Source organism: Corapipo altera, unplaced genomic scaffold (assembly GCF_003945725.1).
Source record: "Corapipo altera isolate COAL_440 unplaced genomic scaffold, ASM394572v1 23b, whole genome shotgun sequence".
NCBI classification, from domain to species: domain Eukaryota; kingdom Metazoa; phylum Chordata; class Aves; order Passeriformes; family Pipridae; genus Corapipo; species Corapipo altera.
The window spans coordinates 8,012,194-8,033,108 of record NW_020884885.1 but is presented as its reverse complement, the minus strand read 5'-3'; the positions used below and the strand labels follow the sequence as shown (position 1 = coordinate 8,033,108).

Below are 20,915 nucleotides of genomic sequence, written 5' to 3'. Positions count from 1 at the left end.
TCCTGGGAGAATATAAACAAAACCAAACCAGCCTTATTTTAAGAATATATGATAGGGACAGAAAATTCTAATCTGTCCTCAAATATTTATGCTCACCGGAGTTGCTGTTTCTTTTCCTGCTCTATGGTAAAAACTACACAATGTGTGCACTGGGGCTGAGTAAAGGTAGCTCAGAGGAATTGTCTTTGACAAAAACAAATGCTACAAAAGTCTCTTCCAAAAACCTAAATGACACAATAAGCTTTCAGAGAAGAGAAATGGTTCACTATGTTCACGTGTTTATTTGTATTTCTCAGTAAACTCAAAGGTCATACAGTTCTCAAGTCAAACAATGCTATACTACAATGGCTATTTCATCATATCTTTCCCTCTCTCTCTCTCCAAGCCTGAACACACTTTCAGCTTCACTTCGTGGCCTAAGTGAAGACATGAAATGCATTAGGCTTAGGACTGAATATTTCTGACACACAGAATGTGACTTTCATAGAAAACTGAGGAAAGAAGAAAACTATGACTGTCCTCTACAGAAATCCATCCTTTTGGATTCAAAAAAGTCTGTGGTCCAGGCTCGTGATAACAGATTTAAACCAGTCCATTTGGTGCAGAAAGAAGGAAAATGGTACTACAGAAAGATTTAAATTTCACTCAGGAGCAGCTGAAATCTCAACATTATGATACTATAACAACCTGATTTGTTAGTGTTATGATGTGCAATATCTTAGCCTCTGTTTACTCTGGACAAACACGGTGCTGATGAACAGTGCTGATCTTGCAACCCTGCAGGGGAGAGTGTCTGTTCAGGGAGCACATACTGTGCTCACATGGTTGCTTCATCGCCCTGCTGCCAGGCCCTCCTGCCTGCCCTGCCAAGAGCAAACCTCAGAGAAAGAGGCAGAAAGGCCTACAGGTGCCCAGTGGGGAGCTGATGGGGCTTTATTAAGGGCTCCTCTGCATTCTAAGCCACCAACTCTGACTTTTTTCTAGCTACCACAGAAGAGGAACCTGGTTTCAGGAGCATCATCTTCACTAGCAGCCAAACACAAGCAATTGTGCCAGGAACAGGGTAGGAAAAAGAGTGTGTCAAGAAGCTGTACAAGAGCTTGTGTATAAGGAGAGGAAACCAAAACCCCTGAGTGTCCGAAACTCTACAGGAGTATGGCAGGCACATTGAAGGTGCTTATGTGCAAGTTCTGTTTAACCCTTAGTGCCATGTGAAAGGAAAGTAAAGCAACTGTTAAAAAAAAGTTTCAGAGGCTGGATATCTGTCAAAAATACAAGGTAAGTTAAGAAAAATCAATCAGGTACCTAAGAACACAGAATTACCAAAAAGAAATAAATATAGGTAAAGTTCTTATATAAAAAAATGTGTAAAAAGATGTTGGGGAGAGGCTATCTGATCCAAGGCCATCTTGTAATAAGATGTTGATATCTTCAACTGGCAAAAATATAGTTAGAATTACCCAATTTATACTTAGTAAACAACAACCAAACAGCACCAGGATGCAAAATAAAACCAATAACTCTCCAAGTGTTGGAAGGGAAAAAGCCTATGCTGTCCTGGATGATATTAAATAAACACACAAAACAACAACAATGAAAACAGGAGAATGAAGGTTGAAAGATCCAAGGAGGAGTCTTCACAAGGCAGTCCACATGCACTAACAGGGGCTGCACAAGGAAGTAACAGAGGCTGAAGCGATTCCCAGCATTTCTAGTGACAGTACAATTGTCATGAGTAAGACTATTTCACAAAGCCCAAACACAAGGACTGAAAATACTTACCAAGAAACTTAGTAAATGTATTTTATACAACACAAAATAATTATTTTGAAAACATTAAAGGGAGAGCTGTGTCAAGAAACTGAAACATCTACTTATTGGCTGAAGTCTTAAAACATATTTATCAGGCAGTGAGGTATTAAGTTAATATGCATTAAGAAAAATGTATTCTTGTTAAACATGACTCAAAATATACTGCACAGAAATCATTTCCCAGGCATAAGTAATCTAAGTATAAAGATAAAATAAAATCTTGGAAATACATAGCCTACAATTGTTTTAGAAAAGAAAATATTTATTCCATGCTTGTAGACGTGACAGGGTTTGTTAGGAGAATGTGTACATTATGTAGATGTGTATTCACAGACACAATGGTCAATTTAGAAATATTTTAAAAGATGTGAGAAGGAAATTGCTGTAATACAAGATGTAACTGTACTGCCAAAAAACCACAACAAACCTACAAATTTTTCTTTAGTGCTCCAGCAAAAATGCAGAGGGGAATTTGATAAATAGAACAGCAAAAAAAAAGAAGTCTATTAAATGGCTTAATTCTGTAGTAATGATGAAAAATGAAGGTGTAAATGTTTGCATAGGTTTAGCTCCAGGGACTAATGCAACATAAGAATTGCTAAAATTAGATACTGTTAGTCTCAAATGAATGTAGATTTAGAAATACATTGAAGAATGAGAAATGGGAAAAAAAATATCAGAAATACCCAGGAAAATTTGGCAATGGTAACTGCAGAAACTTAAAATCTGCAGTTGAAAATATTTGTTTGCATGTGCTTGAAGTTCTCTAGCAGTTTGGATTATTTTCTCAATTCACAGAAATAGTACTGTTCAAGTACTAAATACATAATATCATTTTAAAAAGAGCTGTCAATAGTATCTGGTATGTTTGTGATGCCACGCTAAATGTGATAATTGCTTATAAATAGTACCCAATTTGATTACTTTAAATTCAAATTTAAAAAAAAAGAATACTAATATACCCATTTTCTATTGAGTGTAGACTATCCACAATCCAGTATTCCCATGGAAAAAAAAAGTACAGACATTTTAACACTAGAGAGTTAAACCAAAACTCTCAATTGTCATAGCTACAAATATTTGAAACTAGGTAGTTTTCAATAAAAAACTGAAACCTGGACTTCTTTACAGTGTAATGAGTAGTATAAAAAATGTGAATATTGTAATCGTTACTTGCACAAGCAAAAATAAAACTGAAAATGTTCTAGAAAAAAAGCAGACTTGAGACAGTGGCAAACAAGTTGGAAAATACTGGAGGCTTTTCTAAATTTTCATCAGGTTCCTACAAAATTGTTATTGAACATGATTAGGTATATAAAAGCAACAGTGAATATTTGAATTCTTACACAAAAGGGGGAAGGGGGAAAAAAATCCGACATCTTTTAGGGACAGGAGTGAGCCAGTCATTGTAGAGAGCAAATACGAGGAGCTGTTTTGGAAAGTCATGAAATGACATTTGAAAATACCTTGTGTAATCTTTTTCCTTATGGAAGAGGGGGTTATAAAGACAATTGTTCCTTTTTGAAACTGGCATGATCAATGCAGATCAGCTGTTGGTGCGAGGCAGTGCGAGATGTACCAGATTTCTGTCAATTCTTCATTCTTTGCTAAGCTCCCCTTCCCCCCCCCCACAGTCTTTTAACTCTGCTAAAAATACACTCTTCTTAAGAGTTTTTGATTCAGAGTTCAGAAGTTTTGGTGTGATAGATTAAAGAGTGCCATGTTTTATATAGAAAATAACTTAGGAAGACTGTATTACTCTAACTGGTGAATTAATAGTAGCAGCTTGATGTATGCATTATTTCTGGCTGAGTTACTGACACTCGCTCCTTTTTCTGCAGAATAGTGGGAGTGAGGCACTGAACAAACAGGACAAGGAACAAAAAATAAAGATTTTAAACTTGAATTTTGAACTGAACATTTCAGAGGGTTAACTGAAGGTCTATTAGAAACTGAATGTAAAGATAATATGCAGCTATGGCACAGCAATATGATTATTTCCATTCATTGTTTATCTTACTTTCTCTGGCAAATGAGATTAAAGCTACAACAGCAGATATGGCATTTTGTGGGGAAGGTTGCTTTTCAAAAATAATTAACTCCATGCACACAAGAGAACAAGGACTTTTGGGCATTTCGTGGGAATCCAAAGCCCTACAAACGTCATCAATGCAATTGCTGCCACAGCACCAGAAGGACGGGGGCAATTTGCACCGAGTGCCTTGTGCAGGCTGCTGCAACCACAGAGAGTTCACCATAACCAGGGTTTAGATGGGACGAGTTGTTCATCTCCAACACAAGTATGGGGACCTATGGAGAAAATAGTCCATAGGTTATTTTCAGCCACAGATTTAGACAAAACTGGAGGACCAACTAGCTCAACCAAAGGACTGAGTTTAAGGAACTCTACTAAAAATGTTCTTCACAAAGTGCAGACAACAAATGAAAAAAATGCAAAACAAGGATTGCATAAATGAAATACTGAAGCATAAAAAGCAGAAAGAGAAGAGCCTTAACATAGACATTTCGTAGGACTATCCGGTGGCCCATACCCACAGCTCACTGTAAGCACTGATGTAGATTTTTTCCTGCTTCTTTTTCAAGTAATGGGGAGTGATTGTTCTCAAGACTACTGGCAGACTGCTTTACCTGAAATTCTTCTATTCCTTCTGTTAACAAGAAGGTTCTTGTTTTCTTTCCCAAAGAGTAACCAATATCCCCCACATTAATCGTGAGAGCTTTAAATCTAACACTTTCGGGTCTGCAAAAAAATCTCTGTCCTTAGTCAGTCTGTACCAGAAGATCCAGATCAGGTTATTTATAGAAAACCACTAAATACCCGTCTCATATTAGCGATCAGCAAAAAGAAGGCCTAATTGGAATGTAAAAACTTGTTTTCTAGTTCACTCTCCTGAAAATATAGTGCGGAGCTCTGCATGATCAGAAAAACACACAATAGTCATCATCCATTAGTCAGTTCTGACCCATCTTTGTCCACCAGTTCAATTTATTTATTTACAGTACAAAACTTTTTTTTAATGATGTATCTGTTTTCTTGATTACAGATAGTTTGGAATTTTATGGAATAGCTAGACTAGGAGAAACTGAACAGCTACAAGTTTCTGAACATGTATCACATTCAGAAGAGCAAGATGCCTGAAATTCTCACTTTTTAGCTACAGGCAGATACCAGACTTAGGAGTCATGTAGGAGGAAGAAAAACTGGCAGAAGATCTAAATATGAAAATTGCCTAGTTCTGTGAATAAAGACATCAGTCTTGCATTCCTGAAGATTGATGAAGACTCTCAGGTAACTTTCCACAGCTAACATCTTTTCAATAGGTACTTCCAGTGTTTTACTACTTCAGGATTTTCTCTTGAGTGTGCAGGCTTATGTTTAGGGCAGACTTTATCATCTCACTGTTTCTGTATTTTTCATCTGCCTAGCCAAATCAATATTCAGCCAAATCCCTGCAAAGAGAGCCTGAAATCTTAAACAGGCATCCTAGAATTTTTTTCTGGTTGCAAACCTCTTAGTCTTCAGGTACCTTAAGGAGAGGGCAGAGATTAAAATCAGCAGTGTTTAGCCTGACTTACAGTTATGTCCCAGAGCTTCCCAAGTATTTAGGCACTTAAGCGTCTGATGATTTCTCTGATCCTCCCCATTAGTTTGCTTCTATTAGCTATATTGCTTCAAATCAGGATAGTATAGGGACAGTGCTTAATATCAGATACAATATTTAACATGCTACCTTTAGACTATTTGGAGTCCCAGCTTTCACCTTCTAGTCTTGAAGCCGAAATAAACGTGTTTTCCCTCCTTTATGAACTCTTACACGAGTTCTTCACTTTTGCTGAGATTTCTGGCAGGGAAACTAAGAGTACTTCCTGTAACAAAGACACGTTAAGACACCTTTACAAAGAGTACATAAGGTAGTAGGAATATCTGGATATTCATGCAAGCTTGCAGTAGTGATATCAAGGAGAAAAGTGAGGCAAAATGGGATCTTTTCTTGCAGAGGCGGCTAAGTCTTTTATAGCAGTGCTTGATGTTGGCAGCTACAAGCACTGGTGAAACTCACGCTGGGCTGTATACACCAGAGCACAGCAAATACCCTGAGTTCAGAATGCTTCTCAGCAGCATAAATGCAGATTTATTTTCCAATCCTACAGATTTTGTCGTAAGCATCAGAGTAGAAATGATGGACTTCTAAAGAATGGCCAAGTGTTGTGTTAGGTAGGGAAGTATTAGAGTTTTGGAAGGCCATCCTTGGATCTCTCAGTGTAACTAGGAGATGTGTCTAGAGGGCTAATTCTTTACCTTCTTATAGTATGTTGTTTCTTTTACAAAATGTAAGCAAAAATAGGATACAGGAAGAAAGAACCAGCAGTTTTTGAAGACAAGCCTCTGCTCTTGTGAAAGAAAAGGGAAGTGTTATTTAGTCAAAATAGCAGAAGCAGCACAGAGCTGTGGTACTCTACCTGCCACCAAAAGAAGGAATTTGGAGCAAACAAGTCAAGTACCTGAGGCAGAAAGTGAAAGTATGCAAACCTCTAATGCTAATGGTACTGCCCCCATAAGCCTTAGAATGATCATGCTTGCTCAGACCAAAGCTCATATAACTTCGTGTCATGTCCTCTTTAAAACAAGGCAAAAACAACAGAGATGCCTCAAAAGTTGCTTCTGTGGTACAGCCACCTAGGCTTCAAAAACATCAGTGTTTAGGAACTTCTGTGGTACTTTCATTCACAGCATTCAGTTATGTGTTTGGCTCTGGTATATTAATACAACTCATGTAGTGCAGGACACTTACACTCGTTTGAGCAATGTCCCTAACCCTTTTTGTATGTTACAGAAATGCATGTTAGTCATTTGATCTTTCTATGGGCCTCAGTTTCCCACTTTATCTAGCGAAATTTTAAAACTTATTTGATACTTTTCAAACACTTGAAGTGATAAGCAATAGTAAGGATTGCCTCTAACCATCATATTCAGGTAAATTCTGTGTTTTAATGATAATTTCAACAGATCTTCGAGACCTCTAATGCATTCTTGGAAACTGTGGGCAAAAGCCCAGCCTATTCTCTTTTATTATGAGATACTCAACTATTGGTGTTGGGAGATAGCTTTAAACAAAACCATAAACTTTCTTTCCCAGTTTCTCAGACAGTTGCTTATGTACTAGACTGCACAGTGCTTGCACATCTTTTCCAGTCTTCTGCAACAGCTGGAGTCCTCTGTGTCGCAGAGAAGAATACTACTTTTGTGAAATTTTGGTGACAAAAAGTGGAAATGTTCCCTGCATTTCTTCGAAAGGATTCTTGCAGTCTCTTCTCCCTAAAATATGTTTGCTCCAAGGGCAGCTTTGAGATAATAGCCCTAAATATATTAGCTTGCCTTTTCCTTAAAGTTGGCCTGCCCAGAGCCCTCTCCATTTCTCTTCAGAAAGCTCCCTCTTCCCATCATGCTCTGGGATTTTGTCAAAGCAATCATAAACATACAGCTGGTGGAAATGGTCATTCATTCTGTATTGCAAAAGATGCAAAAGATAAACAAAGGATTATTTTCCTCAGCTGTCTTCAAACACCCTTATATTGTTTTTCAGACTAGAGAGTAGTCTGAAAAGAGAGGGTTGTTTTTCAGACTAGACCAGAACAGTGTCCAAGGGCTTTTGTTTTCTTACCATTACTGCATCTCAATGAAACATTTCCAGTGAATGAACACAAACACTGTGCAAGCTGTAGTAGTACCCTCCTATGGTATCTTCTAACTTGCTGTGCTTCTGGTTTTAGGACTTGACAAATCTCTGGGTGATGTGATTTGGTAGTGGTGATTGTTCCTCTTTGAGTAGTGGGTTGGACCAGGTGACTTTCAGAGAACCCTTCTGGCCATCTCTTCATGCTTTTTAATGTTTTTTTAATTATGTAGTCTGGCTTATTACCTATCAGCACAAAGACAGCATTTGAGCTGAGAATGAAGTTTTTGAAACAAAGAATATTGCAGGTAAATATTCCAAGTAAAGCATACAGGCTATCAGGAAACTTTGGCCTCTGCTTAGGAAAAAAAAAAAAAGAAAAATTGGATGCAGATGAGGTAATGAGGAAACTTCTCTTTAAAAAGAATGAACCAATTTTGTGGGTAGATAAAAAATTACAGTCTGAAGGCTGGGATCCGAGGCCTGCTCACCCACATTTTATCAGTACTAAATAAGTAAAAGGAGGGAACAAAAGATTGCACTAACTTCTGACAATCCCATTCTTGATTTCTGTCACAGCTAGTAGAGCACTGTCAGAAGCTTTCTAAAATTATTATACTGACTGGTGCCAGCATTATTTTAATTATTGCAGTTGAGCCACAGGTGATTGAACTTTAAGAATTGAACTGCATCCATACCTTTCTTTAAGAGCTCTCCCTTTGCTTTGGAGGGCAGAAAGTTTCAGAGTGGTCTGATCTCTTTGAACTAGAGAAACTACATAATTCATTATTGTGACTTCATCACAATGGACTCAGACTAAGCATTCTGTGGAGTCTGAGCAGGTGGATGCAAGGCAGTTACAGAATATCTGTCCTTTTTTTTCCTGTGCATTTATAACTTTCATGTCCCAAATCTTCTATCCAGCTGATAAACCCATTTTCTTCACCTATTGCATAATACACACCTGGTGGTATATCTGCACCTGTAGAGGTATGTGACAAGATAGTCATCTTAGTGTGCAAACAGACAATCTTTGACAAAATCATGACACCGGACTTGATTGAGAAATGCTCATAAAGCTGGAAAAAACTGAAGATTTCTTGTTTCTGAGGGCTTAATGTGTATGCTTTACGCTTTTGGAAGTGCTCTTCTAGCAGTTGTTTACATCAGGAAGAAAGTCCTTGTTCTTGTCTGTCCCTGGCCACTGATGTCCACACTATGTGGTGTTCACTGTCAAGCATGAAAAAGCAGCAGCCCTAGTGTGTGTATGTATGTGTATGGACTTGCCACAGCAAAACGGAATTTTGGTCCCTGTTTTAGGTTACCATAACAGAACAAATCTTCTTTGTGAGGGGAGGTAATGATAGTTCTTCAGAGGCAGCTGCTATACTGCAGCTACATGGCTATGTGGGCTGGGGCTGAGAACAGCAAAAAGAGACCTCTTTCTCCCTCAAGAGAGAGAAAACCAGAGTTGCCCTCTGATGCAGAGGGTTGCATCTCATTAATTCTGATCCTAGTTAGGGGAAGCATTGAGAACCCAGAAAAGCATATTGTAAAAGTCACAGAAAAGTAGGGAAGAGAGACGTGGATCAGCCACGAAAACCCCAGATGGCAGAGAAGCTGCAGCCTGCTTGGACAGTCTATTTCTGGAGTTTACCAACATTATCGCTACAGTTTTATTTCTAATATCTAACTGAAGTTCCTCACTGTAGTACAGACACATTATTTCTCATTCCTTCCAAAGACAAGAGATTATTTCCTTTTCTTTGCACAAGTACCTTTTACTTATTTGAAGACTGTTATGTTTCATATCAGTGTTCTCTTCTTTAAGCCTAATAACTTCAGCTTTTGCATTTCATTATCAAAGGTCAGAGTCTTTGAATGTCTAATCATTTTTGCCTCTCTTCTGAGCCTTGTTAGGTTTGATGGTGTCTTTCCTGAAGCACTGTGTCCAAAACCGAACTAAACATAGGAGAATCTCAGCAAATCCTGCCTTTATTTTTCTTTGGAAAATAGCTTAAGATTCTATTTTCAGAACTTTTCACAATTTTCAGCCCCAACAAGGATAAGCAACTTGTTACTCCAAACCTTGCAGTCCAGGAGCATGATATCAGGTTCTCATTATTATAATGCGAACCCTTCAGTGTATATCCTAATTATGTAACACTACAGTCTCCTCTCAGTGCTGGTTGGTTTGTGTTGCAGCTGCCAAACGAAACTGTTCTGCAGCTGAATGCGGCTCCCTTAGCCCATCTAGACAGAGGAAATTGAGTCTAGAAAAAACCAGAACTATAACATCCAACATTCCCCAATATCAAAGTTAACACTGCAGAGCAAGAAGTGGTCTTACTATTCCAGAGAAAGTATCATAAAATTTCTATGTATTAGACTCAGTGTACAGCATATTTCCAGAAGGAAGGCACACAGACTGAACTCATCCACAAAAAAAAAAAACAAAACTGAGGAAAAAACTGCTTCTTAGATTGACCAACTCTGAAATTTAATCAAACTTTCTTGCTTCATCATTCTCTTAGTAGAAATGTCCAGCAATTACTGAGTAATATGAACAGTTCAACGGAACAGTGACTTTTCCTGGGTATGAAACATGGCACCCATAATCAAGGGAAACTAAACAGAATTCCTTGTGGATGTGAATGTCTTTCATGTACACCAGAAAGATCTGTGAAAGAAACAGTACAAAATTTGTGCCAAAGATGACCAACCCCATATGGGAATCATAGACCATTGTGTGTTCTTTCACTGCTTCAATGAATAGTCTTGAGGAACATGATAAAAGAATCCACAGAGTGAAATACATTAATGTGAAACATGCCTTACTTTTCAACTAAGCTACGTTTCAACTATACTACATTTTGAACAAAGGTAAAGTATTAAATTATTGCAAGACTACTCTGACAAAGTTTAAATGGTCTCTGCATACATTGGTAGATTTTGGTGGAATTTAATAAGTAATCTGTGTGCTCCTACTTAACTTAGGAGTCAGCAGTCAGAAGACTCTTGATTATGAAAATAATACAGGGTCTCATTAATTACCCAAAGTGCTCTTTCAACTGAGAGCCCATAGGGAAATATTTCCGTATTGTGTTGCTCGTTTTCTGAGATAATTGTATCTCCAGTTTCTCATGTTTTATTTAGCTTATTTTTTCAATTTGAAATTACTGACTACTAAATCTCAGAATTTAGACAGTAGAATAAAAACAGTAAAGATGTCTCTGCAGAAAGTCTTTCTTTAATTAGTAGGACATTCCTAGTGCCATGTCCATAAGAGAAAGAGTAAAGAAGTAAAAATTAGATGCAATATTTCATTTAGAAATGTCAAAGTATGACTGAACTATATGCAAAACAGTTGGAGAACACAGACATACTCATAAATATGTACATGTAGTTAAAAATTAACAGAAAATGTATAGGGGCAAATTTCTTTCTCCCTAATTGCAAGTAGACATGGAAAATTCTTAATCCTTGAAACAAAGTTATAATATAAAAGAAAGGTTTTACTGAATAACACAATGTGGAGGCTTACAGTTCTTATCTTTATAGAAAAATATATAAAATATGGATTTGACAAAGTTGGCTTAGCCTATAAAGATTTAATCAAGAGCTTCTTGAAACTCGTAATTCTTTGTCTTTTCTCTAAAACAAACTGTAATGTAAGAGTGAGCTTACCTGATACTTTCTGCTACATGTTTGGCACTCTTTCTTGCTTTACCTGTTTGTTGGCTACTCTAAAATGTATGTCTTCTTTCAGGAATGAGGTTTTGGATACATAACTTAAACTCAGGAACATTCCTCTAATGCAATGGCATTAAGAATATCCTGGAGGAGCCTTAAATATAATAGATTGTTATTTAACTAGAAAAAGTTTATCAAATGGGTGCTGGAAAGTATATATTAGGAACTTATTAGGAACTGTGTAAGTGATCATGATATAAATATCCATAAATGCAGAAACAGAAATTAGATGTGAATTTCTGATAATCAAGAGAAACTTTTGTTCAGGATATAATTTTATTCAGCTTGCTATATCCAGACTTGAACAAGATGCTTATACATCTACATGCAAATTGATACATACAGTTTATATGTAGCTAAGCAAGCAAAACATTTCACAAAAGTTCTTTTGAAAATCTGTGACCTTCATTGTATCCATGGATTACTGATGTTATTTTAGCCTCTGCCAGCACACAGCAAAGGAGAAAATAGGCCACAGAGGTTGCAATTGCCTCATATGCAGAGGATTCATTCTGCCACAGAAAGGAAACACTAGTTAAGAAATTTTAGCTACACCTCCTTAAGCTGGAGTCTTTAGTGCTGCTCATCTGTTAGTACTTGAATATATGCGATGCTTTAAGATCCTCAGATCTATCTACCCTGTTGTGCCCCTCTCTTGGGACTTTAAAGAAAAATGCCCTTTGTTCCACTTTGGAAACATATTAATATATTGTAGCCTACATCAAAGAAGACTAAATCCAAATTCCATGTAGGGAGAAATATCTCTAATCGGTCAAATGCATGTGCCAATTCCTTTACTGTGTGTACACTGGGAATGGAAGAAATTTGGATATAGGGATATTACCCCTAAGAAAATTCATCACTCAGTTAATCAACATATCAAATCGTTTTGAAGATCAATAAAGAAGAAAATCAGCAATTAAAGCATCATGATTATACTAATAGTTCCAATGAGAAGAAAGAATGCATTATTTTTCTTTTTAAGCCAGCTAAAACACTCCAAGTGTTCAAGTATGAGTCTGGTGAATGTGGGCATTTTGCCCACATTGAAAATAAAGTTATATTGAATTTTCTTTGAACAGCTATAGTAATGTTAGGACTTTGGAGAGTGATTTGACCTTTTTTTTTTTTTTTTTTTTTGTGAATGGAAACAGCTCACTTTGATCAAATAAGCCTTTGAAAAACTGCAGTTTGCTTATTGGCATACAGATCCTAGCATACAAATTCTTTCAGTGCTTGTGGGGAATGGAACATGCTCAATCTACTGCAGCTCTGGATTAATGCAGATCATGCATTTTACAGGACTTTCAATTACTCTTCCAGCAGATTTTGTACCCATTTTAAAGAAGGACCAGGAGTGGCAGTAAAGCTGATCCAGGGAACAACAGGGTTATTAGTCTGACTCAACAGTGTGCGAAGTTTTAGAACAGATTTTAAAGGAAAGAAATAATTAAGGCAGGACAATAAAATGGAACATACATTTTTCCAAAGGTAGATCATGCTGTACTGATCTGATACCTTTGACAAAAAAAATGATCCAGTTAAGAGAAATGCTGTTGATTTCATTTGCTTCAACTTCAGGAGAAAGTTGAGTTCTGTGTCAGTTTGAAAATCTTGCATCTGAGGGAGCTGCACTTCTGATGAACACTACAAGGACATATAGGGTCTTCAGAGCACAGACAAATGACTGATGTGTGATGTGATTGAAATGTAGGACTGAAAGAAGATGTAGACAGTAAATGTAATACGACAGACTTCTGTATATAGTGGTTACAGCAAGGTGAGGCTGCGGTTATTAAGGTCTGAGAAGAACACTGCTAATTTCTGATGTGTGAAGGGCAAAAATATAATTGTGAATTTTGGTTTTTTGAGCCATATTAACAGAGGGACTGTGGAGGTTTCTATGCATATTCTCTTTTCCTTTTTATGTTCATTATTGAATATTGCTTTTTCGCGTATAGCAAGTTTATGTTACTTTCCCCCCCTTCAGGAGAGAAAATGTGTCTCATCCAAACTCACATCACAGCATCAACTTTTTTTAGGTTTTGTGTGTGTGTTTAATTTGTTTGTTTGAATGTTTGGTTGGTTGGTTTAGGTTTGGGTTTTTTAAGACCATTGAAGGAATTTGATTATAAAATACCCAAAACAAACCTTATTTTGTGTTGGTTATTTAAATAATCAAATTTAAATAGTTTGAATTATGGAAAAGCCAGCTGGCATCCAGAGCTTAACAGAGTTTATGCCAAGAATGCAGATCAATCCTGCTATCTACTTCCAGAGGTCTTGCTGGTCTTTTATTAGGTAACCCTATCACTTCAGCTATTTGCCTCGACACTCAAGCGTATCAGTAACATATATGGGTATTATTGTAATTTTATTTCTTACATGGAAAATCTTAACCTCAGGTCAAGTGCTGAAGATCACCCTGTTTGACTGTGACCCAAGATTTTTCCTTGCCAAATGTTTGTCTGAGACACACCTACACTTCAAAATTTATCTCCAGGAGATTTAAATATGTATCGCTCATTTTCATTAGTTTACTTGGGACAAATAATACAGTGGTTTGTGTGTAACTGATATTATTATGCTGCTGAACAATCATGTGAGTATGTATGTTAATGTTTATCCACGTATGGAGGTAAAGGGTATACAGATACTCCTACTTTTAAAGTGGTACAACTTTTTTTCACTGTAAGAATTGCTTACTTGTAATCTTTCCTAAATTTAGTTGTTGAGATTGAAAATGTTCAATTTTCAGTTGTTACTTTTCACAATTAAAACTAAGTTTATGTGATATTTCCAAAGCAAGATCAGTGTAGGTATATTGTAGGTCACTGTTTTAGAAGATAAAGGATGAAGAGTGTAATAACTAATGCCTGCTACAAGCCCTCATATGACAAGAGAGCATGAATCCAGCTCTTTAGGCTCCTGTGTGTTATATTTTGGGAAAATACTGCATTTCAAACACTTAATGAAACTGAATGTTCCCTCTGTGATACTGGTATATCCTCTTTCCTGGTACCAGCTGCAGTACTTCGGTTTTTACTTTATGGATGATATGGAAGACTGAGGAGTGTCATAAGAATAACCAAAATATCTGATATGTGTTTATGTTCAGTACATTTCAAAGTCACCGGCTGCCTTTGGCTTTCTCTTATTCCTGTCTTTGTTCTACTTTGTAGATCTAAGTTTGATGGCAGAAGCCTGCTCAGTCTTCTGGAGAAATGTTTAACAAGATTCTGGGTCTGGTGACTGAGTTTTGTCAAAATCAAGCTGGGAAACAGGTGGAAATTTTTATTAGGAAAACTTGAATGGTGGTGAGTTAAGACAAGAACAGATTCATTATCATTAAAAACATTTTAATCCAGGTTGGGTGATTTTTGGAGAAGTGTGTTTTAGCATAAATCTTTGTCATTAGTTTCAAACAGTGACTAAATCAGACATGAATTCTGCAAGAGACTAGCTTGGACAACCAGAGTCCCTTGCCCCATTACATCTAGGAATGTTTTTCCCAAATTAAAGCTCTCAGTAGTTTCACTAAGAAGCTCTCATACGCCTGTGATGTGAACCAGAAGGGGATCAATATTTTTCTGATCATGTGACTTCATGAAAATACATCCATATTTGCATGCTGTATATCTCTAGAAAAGTCTTTTTAATAAGGGAAATTTTCAGTGGTAGTCTTCAAGAGCTGTGTGTGTGGCAAGCAGGATTTTCCAACTTTGCAGGAGCCATGGGACATAATACAGGGCAACACAATTGAAAACATGGGCACTTTTTTCCTTTGCTATACCTTCTCCTTTTCCCACCACAGGTAGAAATGGAAGAAAATTAAAAAAAAAAAGCTCTACCAGAGAGTTTTTTAAAATACTGAGATTGAAAGATTCTTTTCAGTTTGCACCCTGTTATTCTGTAACAATATTAGTATTTGCTGATCTTCTTACATCTGCAAACATAAGCATGTTAACCACCTTTCTGTGATCTGCTTATTCCTTTCCTGTACTGTAAATATATTGCCACATGCTTTAATAAAAATATGAGAGTAATAAAAATATGAGAGAAAGAAAACCCCCCTTATTTCTCTAATACCAAGGTCACTTACCTTGATATGTTGAAGGCTTCTGCTCCCTAATAATGAACAAATTCCAACAAGATTAGTTTTTTTATCAGCAGTACTCCTTTGTAATAGGCCTCCTGGGTGGGGATTGTGTTTCTGTTATACATGCAAACAAGAACAGTGATATTCTGATTCTTCTCTAGGTATTGGTCTCTTAAAAAAAGTCATAACTGAAAATTTTTGCCAGTATATCATACTTTTCTCATAGTTGTTTTCATTTAACTTCTAAAGATATGTGGATAATGTATAACTGAAGCATTTGTGGGTTTACAACCACTGATAAGGTGTTGCTCTGCCTCAGGGTACAGTACAAAAAATTTTCTGCAAATTATTCAATCTTATAATCTTATTAAATTGTGATTGGCTAATCAAGTCAGTGAAGTCCATTATTTACCAGAGTATGAGTAAGTCACAGACAACAAGCAAACTGGGGAGCAACTTCCAGTGGGCCTCTGTGGTTTTTTTTCCTTTTGTTTAAATGCAGAGTAGGTAACATGGTGCTATTCCTGCAGTAGAGCACAGAATCAGCAACTTTATCAAGAAAACCACTTGCACTTCTGTATATTTTAGTGGAAAACATACCACTTCTAGGTTTTACAGAAATTGAAGAAATCAGGCTCATGCTGTGGACTTGGTTCTTAGAGTGTTGCTCTTCTCTTTGGATAGGTGAGTACTAGTGATATACATCTTCAGGCAGTTACCGTGGTCTAGTGACACAGACTGATTTTCATCTCCCAAACTAAACACCCAACTTTATTGCAGACTGCAGAATCTCACTTTTGAGGTACAAATGAGGGTGTGAAATGAAATAAAAGACAAGCCTAGGCAGAGCTGCTGATGCAGAACTACAGGGAGCTACCGCATCCCCAATTAGACCTAAAACTTTCATGAACTTAGGTTGCTGTTAGAGTCAGTAGGTATGGGTCAGGCTCAAAGTCCAGCTTATCTCCTCTACTCCCCTTCGTGCTCACGACAAAGGTGCAGTCAAAGTGCACAGGATGCTATGCGTAAGATAGGCCCATTTTCTTTTTACATATTTGTTAGAGTTGGACAGCTTTTTTCGTAAAATCATAGAAGGGCATGGGTTGGAAGGGACCTTAGAGATCATCTAGTTCTAACTGCCCTGCCATGGGTAGGGACACCTTCCACCAGATCAGGTTGCTCAAAGCCCCATCCAACCTGGTCTTGAACATGTCCAGGGATGGGACATCCATGGCTTTTTTGGGCAACCTGTTCCAGTGTCTCACCACCCTCATCATAAAAAATGGCTTCCTTACATCTAGTCTAAATATACCCTCTTTAGTTTAAATGTACCCTCTTTAGTCTAAATATACCATCTTTCACTTTAAAGCCATTGTCCTATCACTACAGGCCCTATTAAAAAGTTTGTCCCTATCTTTCTTATAAGCCCCCTTTAGGTACTGGAAGGTCACACTAGGTCTCCTCGGAGCCTTCTCTTCTCCGGGCCAAACAACCCCAAGTCTCTCAGCCTGTCTTCACAGGAGAGGTGCTCGAGCTCTCTGGTCATCTTCGTGACTCTCCTCTGGACTTGCTTCAACAGGTTCATGTCCTTTCTGTGTTGGGGTCTCCAGAGTCGGATACAGTACCGTAGGTGTAGCTGGGGCCTCATCAGAGCAGAGCAGAGCAGAGGGGAAGAATCCCCTCCCTCAACCTGTTGGCCACAATGCTTTTGATGCAGCCTAGGACATGGTTGGCTCTTTGGGCTGTGAGCGCACATTGCCGGCTCACGTCCAGCTTCTTATCCAACAACACCCCCAAGTCATCCTCAGTGATGCTCTCAGTTATTCTCTGCCCAGTCTGTATTTGTGGTTGGGATTGCCATAAACTAGTGCAGGACCTTACAGTTCGCCTTGTGAACTTCGTGACATTTTCATGGGCCCGTCTTTCAAGTCTGTCAAGTCCCTTTGGATGACAGGGGCTCCAGGCATCTCCTTGGCAGGGGATATTTCATAATAACATCACTGAGGTGCAAGAGAATTAAGGACAGATATTGGAAAAAGATTTCCAAATGCATACTATTAAGGTATTTAATTCCTTTTCCCGTCTTCTTCAGTCATACTACCAATGTCAACATCAGGATGAATCCAATGCTTGCACTCTGATACTCTCTGAACACTTCACATGTGTATTTTTGGCCATCCTTGGCTCACCAAGCAGCTCTTGGCACCCAAACAGGCTAGAAGCAAAATGATTGCATATCACTCCAGAATAGGTAGAAATGAATGTATTTGACATCAGTATCTGAAACAACTCAGACAGACTTCTGTGAGCTTTGAATCAGACTCTTTTTGAAGTAGAGATTTAGAGGCTGCATAGTGCAGGGATAGGAAAATATATAAAATCAAAGAAAATGTTAAAAATGAAGGTGAAGGTCACTCAGCCCAAGTATTTTCTCCCATTTTTTCTGGGGTCTAATATTTCTGAGAAAACAATTCAAACTCACTTGCTGATGAAAGACCATGATGTGTCATGCTGTACATATAGTATTCAAGGATACACCTTCTTTTGAGCTAAGGCATTAAGTAAACAGAAAGCAAACTTCAGCCAGAGTTGTGCAAAGCTGTATCCAGACAGGAAGCTTCAGGTACTGTACGTTGTACAGGTACTTTTTTTAATCTATTATTTTTAGAATATTAGTATGATTTTTTCTTTAATCTTCTAGGTGTTTTGCTAGCAAATCAAAGCTTCTGTATTTTCTGTTTTTGTTTTAAAAGATATTGAGTTCTAACTTTAGTGATGTCAAGGGCAACTGGCTTTCCAACTGATTTCTTCAGACACAGAAATTATTTTGCAATTGTTAATGTTTTGATGTGGTTTGTTAGTTTTTTTATTATATTGCCTTAATTGCAGTGAAAAAATAATGAATGAACAGAATTTAAGTTAGATATCCAGTGACTAAACCCTATTACCTGGGAAATGTTATGTGTAGTTATCAGTGTAAAGGAGGTGCACAAATCACATAAAAAGCTAAATATTTTTTAGGCAATAGATTTAAAGCAGTACTTTAAGGAAGAAATGTTGGTGTTTTTCATAGACTAGTTTGAACTTCTACATTTTCTGTATTTTTTTCTGTCTGCTTCAATTAAAAGCCAGAACACAATCTTATTTAATGTCTTAAGCTTCTTCTTTGATATCTAAGACTCTTAGCTGCAAAATCCTAGAAAAGCCTCTTAAGGCACAAGAATTTTTGCCCTTTCAAACTTCTGAAAGTTTTTGTCTACTAATGTTATGTATTAACCTATTTTTATACTAGTGCAAGAAGTCTTATTCATGAAAGCATACAGACAATACAAAAGTGCACATGAGTTTCTTTTACTGTCATTTAATTTTTAAGATTACTTCCAGAATATTCTTTCCTTTTGCATTCTTATGTGTCAGAACCTAAAGCTGCTTGGGAAACCTTTCCAAACTAAAACTTCTAAACTTCTGAGCGCTTTTACCTGTAGGATGAGTTCTCCTACACTATTTTGGAAGCAGTAAGCTGCCTCTGTTTTTCAGTTCTTTTGGCATTTGAATGGGCAATGTCAATTGACAATACAAATTAATTACTACCTTCTACTTCTATTTCACACTCTACTTTATTATTTTTTAAATTTTTACCTTTTGAAAGATACTAATAGTTCTAAATTTGAACCAAAGAATATTGGAATGAAGGATCACCTCAGCTTTTTTTTTAACCTTCAGGTTTCACATGTACTAGGAGTGCTTCACTAGTTAGATATTCTTGTGAACAATATTGACAGATTTTCTGAGTAAGCTCATAAAGGTAAAACAGAGGCATGCTTTATACGTTTAGTCATCCCTGTGTTCTGTGGACAAAGCAAGAGACAGGTGCCAAGAGATAAGTACTATTGAATTGTGACTGTACAAAGTGCTTCTACCATGCTCCTTTTCATTCCTATAGATGTTCCTCATTCTGCTATGGTGAGTGAGCCCTTGGTCACAGCTGGTTGTATGTATGGTTAGTTATGTTTGTACAGTCTGTATTATGGTTATGCAACATAATAACATGTTCTGTTTCTTAAATAACTGTTAAAAGGGCTATCAAAAGCCATAGTTTATTTGTATTACTATATTCAGGCTGAAACAGGATCTGTGGGGAGAAAAAAATCAGTGAAGAGTCAGTAATTTAAAAAGTGATAATCTTTCCAGAGGATATCATTACAGGACTTCATGCATATTTCCTTTTCCAAGGCTACATTAGTTATCCTAAATCCAGATACTGCTATTGCTTCTTTTCTTTTTGGAAGAGTAGAAAGTGTGAGAAAACTGAAGTTTATCTTACTTATTACTTAGTTTTAGATACTGTAGCTACTAATTAACGTGGTTTGAATTAATATCTCTCATCTTTGAAGCCTTACAAGAATATAATAATGTCCAACATTGGTATTCACTGGCAATATAGTCCCATGTCCTAGGAACATGCAGTAATGCATTAGTACAATAAACATCCCTCTATGATATTTTCTTTCAGCTGGTCATTTGTATGATACGGTTCTTTTGCCAAGAATGCCTGTACATTGACAAAATTGGATCTTTGGTGGAAGACAGACAAAAGGGATTTAGTCTTTTCTAGTGAGTAAGGATACTTTATTAAATTCATATGATATTGAAATTTGATTAATACAACGAAAAAGCACATGAAAAACTTCTGAAATGAAACAACCATACTAAAAAATATGTCTCCATATTTTCTGCCTGCATCTCATTTCACTCAGTTGAGTGCTCTTTCATCTCTCATCATAATAAGTGCCCCCTGAGGCAAATGAGCTGTGTGTCCTATTACCAGTTTGTGGAGTAGCTCACCAGAAGGGCAGCCTTCAGCAGATAGGAAGACTTCTCTAGCAGATTCCATAGGCATACTGAGGAAAACACATTTCTGACATTTGAAAGAGCAGCACGTGACCATCAAATATATCAGATGCACTGTCTCCGGAAGATAGCAGTCCTTTTGCCAAAACTCTTCACATTTCTTTTGAGACTTAATGGGATTTATACTAGAAAAGACTGACATAGTGCCGACCTGGGCTGTGTTAAGCCCTGTAGTGGCTTCATTGGTTCTGAGTCACTATATTGAAACAACAGTCTGGCTTTGTATAACTTAGCATGAAAACTTCGATAAATGTAATTTCTCTAGCTAGGTAAGTTGAGGCTTCTAAATTATACAACAGGATGAAACACAGACTTACAGGAAAGGAGACTGGAAAAGACCTCAAGACCTCATCTTGTACGTTCTGAAGCTCCAGGGGAGAATCACCTGTACCTCAGAAATGAAGTATCTAATTGTCTTCATTGTTAATAAGATTTTCTTAATATATAATATAGCCTTCAGTGTCATAGTTTGAACCCATCCCTTTATCCACTACATATAAAAAATGTAATCCCTCCTTACCTCTTCACAAGTAACTTATGTAGATGATTATTTGCATGTATTCAGTTGTCCTTCTGTTCTTTAGACTGAGTAACCCAATTCTTTCAATGTTTTTTCTTGTTTGGTTGGGTTTTTTTCCCCCCAA

The 20,915-nt window shown here is 37.2% G+C and overlaps 1 protein-coding gene across 1 annotated transcript in view; it reads left to right on the top strand.

Moving 5' to 3' along the window:
* Positions 1-4,959: 4,959 nt before the first annotated feature.
* The window catches only part of LOC113946759 (carbohydrate sulfotransferase 9-like), a 32,963-nt gene continuing 17,007 nt past the window's right edge, over positions 4,960-20,915 (top strand). The window contains exon 1 of the mRNA XM_027642501.1: positions 4,960-5,122. The gene's annotated coding sequence lies outside the window, so the exon portion shown is untranslated. The remainder of the gene's footprint in view (positions 5,123-20,915) is intronic.